The sequence below is a fragment of the Vanessa atalanta genome, chromosome 2, assembly GCF_905147765.1.
Source record: "Vanessa atalanta chromosome 2, ilVanAtal1.2, whole genome shotgun sequence".
Lineage (NCBI taxonomy): Eukaryota > Metazoa > Arthropoda > Insecta > Lepidoptera > Nymphalidae > Vanessa > Vanessa atalanta.
In genome coordinates, this window is record NC_061872.1 from 3,766,476 (window position 1) to 3,781,254 (window position 14,779).

Consider the following 14,779-nt stretch of genomic DNA (forward strand, 5'->3'; position numbering starts at 1 on the left):
CGCCTGTTGAGCATCGTGTTCAAAGTTCTCAATCAATTAAACTATTACTTGATGTCGAGTACTTTAAGTTCGAAACTTGTAGCTAAATTTACTTGCTCTTCTGGGTAGGTACCACCCACTCACCGTATATTCTACCGCCAAGCAGCAATGATTAGTATTGTTGTGTTCCGGTTAGAAGGGTGAGTGAGCCAGTGTAATCACAGGCACAAGGGACATAAGATCTTAGTTCCCGAGGTTGGTGGCGCATAGGTGATGTAAGGAATGGATAATATTTCTTACAGGGCCTTTGTCTATGGGCAGTGGTGACCACTTACCATCAGGTGGCCCATATGCTCGTCCGCCAACCAATGACATAAAAAAAATTATAATTATTTCTACTAGAATAATATATAGTCTTTTCCAGTTTTATTATGTAAATAATTATATATATATATGACGGCGCGCTGATTTTTGATTAATTTTAATGATAAAAATTACGAAATTATTATTTACGATTTTTAATAATGTTTTAGTTTTAGTTAATTGTGTTATAGTATTAAAAATATGAGCGGGTAACTCCGAATAGAGTAGTGAGTGTCGCCTCGAGGAAGAGCGGCCGGCATTCGTTTGACAGCTGCCGCACGAGGTGCACACGTGCTAATCTATTGGCTCTAATCCAATTATAATAAAGTGTTAATTGTGTACCTTTTGTGAAAAATTGTAGAACAATAAAACGATAAGACTTTATACAATACGAGTGCGCTTTTATTTTCAAATTCCTGCCGTTACAACGCCCACTATGGATAACGACACCCAGGATCGCTATGAGGCTCCTTCTAACGCTCCTTTATCAGAAGTGGGATTACCTGTGACGAATCAGGAACAGAATACAGGCCAGTGTAATAATATTTCACAAGTAAATGAGTGTGAACGTTGGAAAAATCTTTTTGAAATGCAGCAACAAAACATGATGGAGTTAATTCGTGCTATACGAGAACCACGTGTCTCCAGCATGATTACGTTGCCTGAGTTTAATCCTGATACTCCAGAGCACGACGCTCGCGCCTGGTGTGAGACGGTGGACATATGTTTACAAGAAAAACCTATTTCTGGCATTGATTTGATAATCACTATGAGCAAGGCACTCAAGGGATCGGCGTCACCATGGCTAGCCCAATCTAGTTTTTCGGGAATTACATGGCCGCAATTAAAAAACCTGTTCTTGGCTAGATTTGACACTGTTGAGACTCCAGCTGCGAGTTTATGGCGATTACTGAATAGTACTCCAAAGGAAGGCGAGTGTTTGTCTGCATATGCCGGACGATTTATGAGTACTTTATTAGTGCAGTGGAAATCTTTATCGAAAGAGCAGATTGCGATCGCGATTACTCTAGCACATGCTTCAAAAATTGAGCCGCGATTGCAAAGAATAACATTTACTACCGAGATTGACACTCGTAATAAATTACAACAAGAGCTCATGGCTTTTAGCTTTAGAAAAAGAGCGCCTCCGCCTAATGAGAAGACTACTACGCCAGTGGAAGCGAAGAAGCCACGTATGGAGAATACGCGGCGATGCTATAATTGTGGCAAGATGGGTCACGTATCTAGTGATTGTAGAGGCAACAGTAGTCGTGACAGTAATACTAATACGCGACTTGAGATATCAGACACAACCTCCTCTCAACAGTCGAAGGAAGCTGGCGCGCAGAAGAAGACAATCACTCCGACCTGCTTCAAGTGTGGCGAACGAGGCCACATCGCGCCGCGCTGTTCCAGTGTGGATGTCAAGGGCAGCGATTCACGGACCGAACGGCGAGTGAATGTCTGTTCCATCCAACCAGCTATGGATAAGCTCGTAGATGAAACCGGTGAGATGTTTTCATTTTATTTTGACTCGGGTGCCGAATGCTCTTTGATAAAACAAGTTCTATCAGATAGGTTTCCAGGTAAAAGACAATATAATGCAGTAACATTATTGGGTATAGGTAACGCTTGCCTTAATTGCAATATCCAAATTCTCGCTACAGTTTCAATTCAGGGTTATTCAGTGCAGATACTGTTTCACGTAGTGCCCGATTCCTGTATTTCCAACGATATAATGATTGGAAGGGATCTGCTTGCATTAGGGTTTTCAATTGAGATTTCTGAAAACAATCTTATTCTTAAAAAGAACAGGGTAGTTTCTATTTGTGACATAGGTAAAAAGGTAGACAAATTCGAGACTATAGAGTGCGACGTATCCGATCGTGAGAAAGAGCAATTAATAACCTTACTGAAAAATCATTCTAGTTTTTTAGTTGAGGGTACACCCACTGGTAGGGTTAGTACTGGTCAGCTGGTCATTAAACTAATAGACCCTAATCTCACGGTTCAACGTAGACCCTATAGATTGAGTCCAGACGAAAGACAGGAAGTACGCCGTCAAGTCAAAGAACTATTATCAGCTGGCATCATACGCGAGAGTTCTTCCCCCTTCGCGAGCGATAGGCTCTGCGTAGATTATAGGGAACTGAACAGCAATACGGTGCCTGATAGATATCCTCTGCCACTTATTTTGGATCAAATACAGCGTTTAGTGGGTGCAAACTATTTTACTTCTTTAGATATGGCTAGCGGTTACCATCAAATTCCTGTCCAAGAAAATTCTATAGAACGTACGGCATTTGTTACACCGGATGGCCAGTTTGAGTATTTGTCAATGCCTTTTGGGCTTCGCAATGCACCTTCAGTGTATCAACGTGCCATTAATAAAGCCCTTGGGGCATTAACTGAGTCTTTTGCTGTAGTATACATTGATGACGTCATCATTCCATCACGAACAGTAGGCGAGGGCATTGAACGATTACAGCTAGTTCTTAAAGCGTTAACTGATTCTGGATTTTCGCTAAATATAAAAAAATGTAGTTTTCTTAAAACCAGGGTTGAATTTTTGGGTTATGAGGTGTCGGCCGGTGAAATAAGACCAAATCCTCGTAAAATTCGAGCCCTTACTGAGCTTCCACCACCTCAAAATGTCACTCAACTTCGACAATTCATTGGTTTAGCTTCCTACTTTAGGCAATTCGTACCTGGGTTCTCTCAAAAGGCAGCTCCTCTTTATGGGCTTACCTCGGGAAAAGGTAAAATCAATTGGAATCCCCAACTCGAGAAGATTCGTCAGGATATAATAGACATTTTGACTGATAAACCTGTATTGATGATCTTTGATCCTAAACTCCCAACGGAGCTACATACAGATGCCAGCGCTGAAGGCTATGGTGCAATACTTATGCAGCGAGTTGATGGCAAACTGCATGTAGTCGAATATTACAGTCGCCGAACTTCCAGCGCTGAATCAAAATACCACTCATACGAGCTGGAAACGCTTGCAGTAGTGAACGCTGTCAAGCATTTCCGTCACTATTTGCAGGGTAGAAGGTTTATTGTCGTTACTGATTGCAATGCTGTCAAGGCTTCTAAGTCGAAGGTTGACCTTACACCTCGTGTTCATAGGTGGTGGTGTTTCCTGCAAGCTTTTGACTTTGATGTCGAATATAGACTGGGGAAACAAATGAGTCACGTAGATTTCCTTTCCCGTAACCCTTTGCCAAACACAGTGCGTTCAGCCATCAAAGCTGAACAAAAACGTATCCATTTGACTATGATTTCAGACCATTGGTTACAGGCTGAACAACAAAAGGATAATGAAATTAATTCTATAATGACAAAACTTCAAGCAAATGAGCTTAGTAGTGATATCGCTAAAACGTACGAAATTAGGCGCGGTCTTCTTTATCGTAAAATTGACAGGAATAACAAGAGCTATTGGTTGCCAATAGTGCCTAGGGAATTTCAGTGGGCTATAATTAATCATGTGCACGAAAATATCATGCACCTAGGGTGGGAGAAAACATTGGAAAAGGCCTATTGCCACTATTGGTTCCCAAATATGAACAAGTACGTACGAAAATTTGTAGAAAACTGTATAACTTGCAGAACTGCAAATTCTAATTCGGGAAAAGTTCAAGCTGAACTACATCCAATCCTTAAAACTCCAATCCCATGGCATACCATTCACATGGATGCAACAGGTAAATTAAGCGGTAAGAAAGACGCAAAAGAGTATGTTTTTGTATCAGTAGACGCTTTTACCAAGTACGTCATATTACACCATACACGTAACATAGACGCAAACAGTGCCATTTCGGCATTAAAATACAATGTCTCCTTGTTTGGTGCTCCTACACGCGTCATAGCTGATCAGGGTCGATGCTTTGCTGGAAAAGAGTTTAGGGACTTTTGCAATACACACAACATTAACCTACATCTTATAGCTACCGGCACAAGCCGCGCAAACGGGCAGGTAGAACGAGTCATGTCCACGTTAAAGAATATGTTAACTGCTGTTGAGGTAGATAATAATAAGTCATGGCAAGATGCGTTGCCTGAAATTCAGCTGGCCATTAACTGTACTATAAGTAGGGTTACAAAGGCAAGTCCTTTGGAATTGTTAATAGGAAAGGTTGCTAGGCCCCTAAATTTAATGTCATTAGAAACCGATGACATAGAAATAGATTTAAATCATATTAGAGAGCAATCGACACAAGCAATAGAAATGAACGCTTCCTCGGAGAAAGTAAGATTTGATAAAAGTAAAGCTATTTTAAAAAAATTTCAAGTAGGTGATTATGTGCTTCTTGAAAATCACGAGCGTAACCAAACCAAGCTTGACCCAAAATTTAAAGGCCCCTATAAGGTAGTTGAGCTGTTGGATGGTGACCGGTATTTACTGCGGGCCCTTAACTCTAATAGGACATATAAGTATGCACACGATCGTGTTCGTGCAATGCCTGAATGTTATGTTCCATTAGAGTTAAGTGGCGGACTAGAAATCCCAACCAACCAAATTGTGACAGAATGTGCCGATGACGGCCATAGTAAGTAATTACATTTTCTTTCAATTGTGTTTTTGATCTATGTGATATTGACTGTGTGACAAAGACTAGCCTGTGTGGCAATGACTAGCCTGTGTGGCAACGACTAGCCTGTGTGGCAACGACTAGCCTGTGTGGCAACGACTAGCCTGTGTGGCAACGACTAGCCTGTGTGGCAACGACTAGCCTGTGTGGCAACGACTAGCCTGTGTGGCAACGACTAGCCTGTGTGGCAACAAATGGCCTGTGTGGCATTGAATAACGTATGAACCATGTGTGACCCTATACTATGTGTACTTTTTATTTAATTTACGAAACATTTAGTTGTATCTGGACGCAAATATTTGTAATCACTGTGAGTTGTTGTATAACATTAACTAAGGAAGTTACTTGAAGAGTCAGGGTGACGAAACGGAGTGTGCTATAAAAAAAAAAAAACGATGTCTTTGGCTTACAGATGGGACACACGAGGACGTGTGATAATGCAGGACGGCCGTGACGGCGCGCTGATTTTTGATTAATTTTAATGATAAAAATTACGATATTATTATTTACGATTTTTAATAATGTTTTAGTTTTAGTTAATTGTGTTATAGTATTAAAAATATGAGCGGGTACTCCGAATAGAGTAGGAAGAGCGGCCGGCATTCGTTTGACAGCTGCCGCACGAGGTGCGCACGTGCTAATCTATTGGCTCTAATCCAATTATAATAAAGTGTTAATTGTGTACCTTTTGTGAAAAATTGTAGAACAATAAAACGATAAGACTTTATACAATACGAGTGCGCTTTTATTTTCAAATTCCTGCCGTTACAACACCCACTATGGATAACGACACCCAGGATCGCTATGAGGCTCCTTCTAACGCTCCTTTATATATATATTTTAAAAAATAAATAGTTTGTCCAGGAATTTTAAAAAGTACATAAAAATAATGAACTTGTAAGTTTGTCAACTTACACGATCATTCTTATCTGCACGGAGAGCCACATAAAACAAGGTCTGTTAAAAAAGAATTTAAACAGGATTGCGAGATTTTAAACTCGCTCAAGTATATTCGATCCTCAGACAAATTAAGATAGTACCGTTTCACAAAATAGTTTTCAAACTTGGGAAGTCAGTAGTCAAGATCATTCTTATACTGCCACAAATAATAATGTAATAATGTCAATAATTGAACTAATTCGTATCGACGAGACTTTCTCGTCATGGTCATGAAGTCCGTGCTGGGGTACCTCAAGGTGGCGTGTTGTCTCCCTTACTTTTCTCTATCTTCATTAACTCGATTACTCATGTTATTTCTTCTCTTGTATGTATTCTTTCACATGTATGCAGACGATATTCAAATATATCAACACTCAACCCTTGAGAACCTGCCTAACGCAATTGCTGCTATTAATAGAGATCTAGTGGCAATTTCTAAATGGAGCAATCAGTATGGTCTTAAAATAAATCCTACCAAGTCACAAGTCATCGTTATTGGCAGCCCAGGTATGACTGCAAGAATTGATTGGGCGAACATTCCCCAAGTTGTTTACAACGGCACTAATATATCTTACTGCTCAACAGTTAAAGACCTTGGCATACATCTAGACCAAACACTTTCCTGGTCAGAACATCTAACTGAAATTAGTAAAAAAACATACGCGTCATTGAACTCCTTGCGACGTCTACAAAAAGTATTACCAATTCCTACCAAAACTATGTTAGCTAGCTCCCTTCTACTATCTATTCTCGATTACGCGGACGCAAGCTATCTTAATCTAACCGAGGACCAGCTTAATAAACTTGAGCGATTACAAAATCTAGCTATCCGGTTTATTTTCGGTCTCCGAAAGTATGACCATGTTTCAGAATTTCGTTCAAAGCTCAAGTGGCTCCCTATACGCCGTCGCCGAAACTTGCATACTCTCTCTCTTCTGTACTGTGTGTTGTTTAACTGTGTGTTTTTTTTTTATTACATATACTATATAGATATATGTATGTATATATGATTTATTTATAAATATCTATAATCTGTTTTATATTTTATTTATTAGTATTTTTTGTATTTATGTATCTGCTATATTTATTGAGTTGTATTTGTTATTATTCCATTATGTAAGTTTTTACTACCATATTGCCGTCTTCCATACACATTATTCCTCTAACCCAAAGGTTGTCTGGAAGAAATGGCTTATAAGCCATAAGACCGCCTTTTGCTTGGCCAACTTCGTTTTAAAGACTATATATATTTTTTTTTTTTTATCTTTATGTATGTTTGGTGTGCAAAAAAGAGTAAAATAAATAAATAAATAATAAATAAAATAATGTTTCAAGCCCTAACACTTATAAGCCCTTAAATTGTGCCTTAAACTGGCAACAAGATATTGTCTGCATAGTAGAGAGAAGAAATTATAAAAATTCCATAGATAAGAGGAGCACATAGCGCAACTCCCTGAAGTACCCCAAACCTAATATCACCCCATGAAATGGAGATCGTATCGAGGCGTATGTACTCAGAGTTTACGCAAAAATCTGTGCTTTTCACCTCAATAACATGATAATGAGTATTAGCCTAAACTCTAATCAAGCCAATAACAGAAGGAGATTTTAGATAATACTTTAGTAGACTGTTACAAGCTCAGTAGGATTTCATGATTATCATAATTGAATGCTCTATGCTCTAATCCAAATTGAAAGTGATATTGCTAAGGTTTCAGATTCTCGTCTCGAAAATGCTTTACTCAGAGAAATGGAAAAAACTAATGATAGATCTTATAAGGTGCCTTGGAAACCGCAGATGAACGAACGATGGTAATACAAAGATGATCTCTGGTTTAACCGAAAATAAAAAAGTGTGATTTAAGTGACAAGGTACTCATTTTTTCAAGTATAGTTTAAACAATATAATAATATTTGTATCAAATTTAATTTATTTTCTATTTTATAGTTCGATTACATGCATTTTTATTTTATTCATTTAAATTTTTTAATTTGAAAATTTCGTAATTTACGAAATAGGTATTAAGGACAAACTAGGATTTTAAAACAAATCAAGCTTTATGCAAATAAAAACACACACACTTTTAATCAATTTTAAGACGCTCATATTACAGAATACCAGTCTAGTGAAAATTGAAAGAGAGACTCAAAATTAAACACGAATCTCATTCAACACTCAGACATTTTAACACGAAACTGCTGAGTCTATTTCAGAGGAAACTGGAAATGAAAAACTTTAATTCAGAAGCAGTTAGACGTTCCAAGTAGACGTTCGAACTGAGAGCTATTTGTTTTAAGTATTTACAACTTTTCAAGTAAATTCGAGAATTTTATAGAAAACTAAGTTATCGGAAGCGACTTCGTACTGTTCATATGTATTTAGGAGAGCACTTCTAACGCTTGATAATTTGCTTCTATAAGCAAAATACGTAATAATTAAATAGTTAGTTAATCATAAGTTTCGTGGTTTTAGGTTTTATTACGACAGATCTTATGCGATCGTTCAACTTCTGTTTTATTAAACGACTTCAAGAAAAGGTTTAAAATTGTATAATGTAAATTTTGTTATATATATTTGTAACCTTAGAACTCCGTTATTTATGAACCTATTTGAAAAAATATGTTGCATTTGCAAAGGCCCATTTGATTCCCATTTAATTTGAAGAAAAAAATACGTCCACTAGGCGTGAACGAATAGCGGATATTATATATTTAACTTATGCGTGGGCCCGAATTTTATACATAATTTATTTTCCATAATATTATTTGAAGTCAGTTTTTATTATTTTTTTTATTTATTCCACTGGATATAGAATTTCTCAGAATTCTCTTGGGATGTTTAAATTCCTAATGGAGCCTATTTCCTACGAGCCGAATTTCTACCTTGAATCGCTTCAGCTCGGTTATAATAATTAACTCGACATGTTATTTAATATTACTAAAGTCTGACACGTTTGCGGTTCTAAATCCGAAGAAACATGAAAAAATTTCTTTATTTGTGTTTATAAATCTTTCTCTTATAATATTCTGAGGAAACTTCATGCATTGTAAAAAAGTCTTTCACGTGTGTAGGGCTGAATTTTTGCACCCACATTGAAGCATGTGCTCGCAACATTTTCAAGAAGGAGGCCTCTGCCCGCAATGGAATATTAAGAGGCTGTTACTTTAGCGACGCCTGGCACGCGATAAACTACTTATTTCTTTTTATACGCTAATGATACGATATCAGAAGCCGTTACGCTAATTTCAATTTCGCAATTAAATTTTTGTTCATAAAGAAATGCATTATATGAACTCTATGCGTAATTAGTCTGAAAGAGACTGCTCTTTGCAGGGCGATCGCCTTTGTACCACATTTTGTATGAGTAGTACATAATTGTTGTTGTGTATTTTCTTTAAAATTGGCGACTCGTTTTTAATATAATTATTGACAGATTCATTTCAGAAAAAAAACTTCTCAGTACATGTTCAAATAACCTTTTTTTATATTCATATATATTTTTAATACGTCTACTTTTCTAAAAGATAAGTTTCAATATCTTCGAAGTTCTGAAGGCGCAGTCACACGGTATCTCGGCGTTCAGTCGGATATAAAAGATTAAATACGCTAAGATATATCTTTTTACTTTATAGAGTAAAAATTATCTACTAGTTTTAGAATATCACATGACTGTCTTTCGAAATATTATCGTGATTAGTACATCCTATAAAAATTTATCTTAAGAATTTTGATATATTCATATATGTATAGTATTTGTAAGTGAAACAAAGAAAAAAAATGTTTTTTATTGACAACAATTTGAGTAAAATACATTGGTTTTCACTTATATCAAATTACTAACTCACCTGTAAGGACAAAAAAAAACATTTAAAGCCTTTATTTCAATATGAAACACAACCTTTACACACAAATTCCCAATGACAGTGACACTGGCGTCTTCCACATGGATAAGGCGGCAAACTCAGAACAGATAATTAAGACAAGTTACACTATTATTAAATATAGGTGTAATGACATTGCTGAAACCCAAGTCGCATGCTTTTAATTTCAGCTTCCTCACATTATTCAAAAAATCATCCTTTTTGTAGCGTGCCAAGAAACGAACTACAATCGGCTTACACTTTTTAGAATGCTACACGAGTAATAAAGTCTAGGTCACTAAATTTGCCTTGTCTGAAATGTCCTTAAAGATATGAAAAAGATTCTCGCCTTTCTTTTCTGTAATTCCATAGATCTCTATGTTGGATCGCCTTCCCCACTGCTCACGATCATTGTTATCACATTGAATTTTATCTGTTATATCCTTTAGCACACCGATAATCGCTTTAGTAGATATTAAAGACTTGACATCTTTTTCAATATGTTCAACTTTTTTATTTATATTTTCAAACTCTAATGTAGTGCATTTCTTTAAATGTATGTTTATTCTTGGTATATATTCAGGTAAGGACAATTCAATTAAACTATTTTTACCACTTTAATAATTGTATATAATGATTTTTTTCAAAACTTGACACTGATTAAAAGTATCATAACGCGTTCGTCGCACTGGCGATGCAAGTAACAGATATTTCTTACAGTGCCAATGGTTAAAGGCGGACGAGCAAATTTGGGGTCACTCACCATCAGGTAGAACATTTGCCCATTTTTGTAAAATGTAGTTATGCCACATCCAAATTCAGGCTTCAATGTTTCAACCGATATGTAGCAAAACACTTCCTGGGAATTATGGTTTCCTTACGCGCTTTATGAGAGGATTGTGTTCAAGATTATGATATAAAGGTGCACTGGAACTTGATAAATTTAATTTGTTTCTAAGGTAATATAAGCGAGAAAATATGATAAATATTTGAGCACAAAATCATAAAGACTTATGTACCAATTTTCAGTCAAAGATTTTCTCTCTCGTCTAGTTAATGAAAAATTTAATTTAACGTATATTTTATGTATCGTTATTGTACATCAACTATATGCTTTCGAATTCGAAACTCACGAAACGTTAACAGAGACTTTGAAGGATGAGTGAGCCAGGACAGATATTACAGATAAAACAGCTTAGTTCCCACGGTTGGAGGCACATTGGCGATGCAAGGACCGGTTATAATTTCTTACGGCGGTCTTTGGGTGACCACCATTAGATGACCCATTTGCCCATCCATCAACCATGACATGAACAAAAAATATTCGTTTATATTTTTTACATATTACACCGTGTATCTCACTAGCACTTAAAGAGAGTAGTCTGCCTGAATGAACAGACGCCTTCATTCAATAAATTCCACTCATCCAGCGCTGAGTTGAGCTGTTCCCTGCGGACGTTTTCTAAGAAGTTTCAGTATTATCGTCACAGCCATCACTCACATTCAATAAAATAAGATGTTTTGACTATTTATATATCTAAGAAAATTTAAATTATTGGATTCCATTTCTAAGCGAAGCTCCTTGCTTTAATTTAAGTGTGTGTGTGTGTGGATTTCGTGTAAGTGTGAATATTGTCGATATAAAAACTCGATTGGAATGAAATGTGCGAATCAGATTAGCTTGGATCAGATTTTGCACTATTGCGACAAACGCACTAATAAAATAATATTTTGTGATAAAGGAAAACATGTCCAGGTCATTATCCAGAATCAATTAAAAATAACACGATAGAAAATACATTTACGTGGTTATTTTTTTTAAATTTCGTTTATCCACAAACGTTTTTTTAATCGAGATGATTTTGTTATGACCTGCATGATTTTATTACAAGGCAGCAATACAATCTAAATTCCAGTAACTTGATTGTATTCTGCTGTTATTTTATTTGTGTGCCTTTTTTATTGATGCACATGTTGTGTGCCAGCCATCTTCCTGGAAAGGATATAGTTTTCTACAGTGAAAACGCTAACATGATTTACATATAACCTAGTCAAGTCAACTTAGTCTGGAGCTAAGAATAGTAAAAATAATAAAATTTATTTCAACTAAGATCACAACTGTATTCTATAATGAAAACGTGTAAAGTTGGATGCCAGTCATGTAATGATAAATTAAACATTAAATTATACAATATTTATTTTAAACAAATCAGCAAAATTTAACTGGAAACTCACGAATATTATGTTTATCACGAACCCCTGTTTTTCTAATAATATTGCTCTAAGCTAAGCTGTAAAATCTGTTAATCTATATGCGAAAACCCACAATCAAATCATTTCGAATATAAGCGCGTACAAACAGACGAATAACTTCGATGAGTTTATTTTACGTACGGACACACAAATCTTCTACTTTATTATATGTATATGTTACTGTAAAAGCTCGAACTAAGGTACTGGAAAATCTTAAGATTTACCGTAGTTCAAGCTTTTACAGTAACATATACATCGAACATCTTACAATGTAATGATCAATGGGTTATTTTAAGTTAAAAGACCATTTTACGAACATACAGAGGTAATAAAGACGAATGTACTCGATTACATCTCCAGACACATTTGTGTCTCGACAATCCAAGATACTCAAACTTCATGTATCAGCTCGGTATCAGCGATATAAGTTTGAGAGTAATAGAGAAGTCGCATAATCGTATCTTTAGATGATTGGCTAGACGCTATTCAAAATATAAATAAACTAGTTTTTACCCGCCCGCTTTGCTGAGCTTTAAATGAAGCTGAAATAGGTGAGATGGATCAACGGAATACGTGCAGTAGTTTTCACGTGAGGCACAAAGAAAAAAAATAATCTAATGGAAATGGACTACCTCATGGTAAATGGTGACCAGCGCCTACAGAAATTGGTGCTATACGAAATATTAACCATTAAATACATCACCAATGCGCCACCAACTTTGAGAACTGCTGATTATTTTGTCTAGTACTAGATGTTTTTCTTGATTGTTTTGTTTAGTACACGAAGTTTTGCTGAATTTTATATTGTCTTTTTATTAGTACCGATTTTGTATTAAACATTTAGTAAAAGTCAAAGATTATTAACTAATGATTTACATTATATTTAAATAATATAATTAACTGTTTATTTATTCTGATGAAGACGCTAGAGAAAAAAATACCGAAAATATGATCTTTTTTTTTTACTAAGAAACTATAAATCTTTAATAAAGACTAGTACTAGTACTCACTGCTTTGTAGGGGTTGGTCGTCTGATGTTAAGGAAAAAGTAGCCTATATCCTTCCTTGGAATTCTAACTTACTTCTTATTTTTAAATTCGGTTCAGTCTGACCGTGAAAGAGCAACAAACAGACAGACGGATAGAGTTAATATATTTACCGAGTTAGTAAAAGAATTACTACTGAATCAGTCAGTCATTTATGTTTATCCTGAATTTGTAAAAATCGCCGTCAATCATAGTTTTTCCATTACGTTTCATCGTCAACATTATTAGCCAATCTTATTCCACTGCTGGCCAATGGAGGCGTCTCCAAAGTTCAACAAAATTCACAGTTCCAACTTCCGCATCCAGTTTGGTCCCGCCATTGGCATTTTTACGTTTAACTAACTTATGTTAAATATACATATACTATTCTCATTTTGAACAGAATAGGAAAATATAATTAAAAAAATTGATCTTTTTCCATTTTTTAATTGCTATTAATGAAATATTCAAATTTTATTTAAACTGAATTGATACATCACTAACTCATATTTGATCACCGTGCTGATGACCTGGAAATAAAAAAAAAAAACTTTATTATTAAAAGAATTAATCTATTTATAATTAATAGTATATATCTTCATCGAGCTTCTTCTTCTTCTTCTTCAATCGAATTAAGCTTCAATTTGAAAATGTAATATTATGAATCTGTGGCAGTGGTCATGTAGTATTGAAGTTTGTTAGGCAGAATATTTTTTATTTCACCCGTCAAATTTAAAAAAGGCAAGAATCCTACTCGCACTTGACCGGATGTGCGAGTAGGACACTCGCCCGAATGGTTCCGTACCATTTTTTATAAAAACGGCAAAAAATCGTGCGAGTAGGACACTCGCCCGAATGGTTCCGTACCATTTTCTATAAAAACGGCAAAAAATCATGCCCTTTTTATGGGACCCCTTAATTATTTATTTTGTTCTGTTTTTAGTACCTGTTGATATAGACGACAATAGAAATACACCATCTATGAAAATTTCAACCTGTCTAACTATCACTCATGAGATATAGCCTGGTGACAGACATTTTGCTTTACATTTTGCTTATGAGTAAAATACAGATGTTTTTGAATTATCTAAAAGGTTTAAATGAAAAATTCAGTTGGTTAATGCGTAATGTATCTGAAGGTATAACTTATCGCGCATAAAAATATATATATATTTATTTATATGTGTATATACTTATCTAAAGTTATTTTCTCTCTTCGTCAATTCTAGGTGATTCATAATTAAATCAATGTCTAGTGGATATGAGAGCATTTTGATGGGATAGTCAAGGTGTTCTTAAGGACGTAGCTTGTCGAAGAGCGAAGGCACCGGTGAATCAATAATTCTTTACACTTCGAGATTTATGTTATATATTAAGAAATTATATTTAAAAATTAGTTTCTTTGGATTAAAAAAAAATATATGATCTGATAATAAAAATAATAACATACATAAATAGTATAAATTCTGATATATATATATATCTAGAGAGATATGTATGTATATCTAGGTGAAATTTAGCAGTTATCTTTTGCAAATAAGTCTATCTTTGGAGATGAATTACAGAGCTCAATATAATAAAACCGAGAGCCGAGATAGCCCAGTGGTTAGAACGCGTGCATCGTATCCGATGATTTCGGGTTCAAACCCAGGCAGGTACCACTGAATTTTCATGTGCTTAATTTGTGTTTACAATTCATCTCGTGCTCGGCGGTGAAGGAAAACATCGTGAGGGAACCTGCATGTGTCTAATTTCAACGAA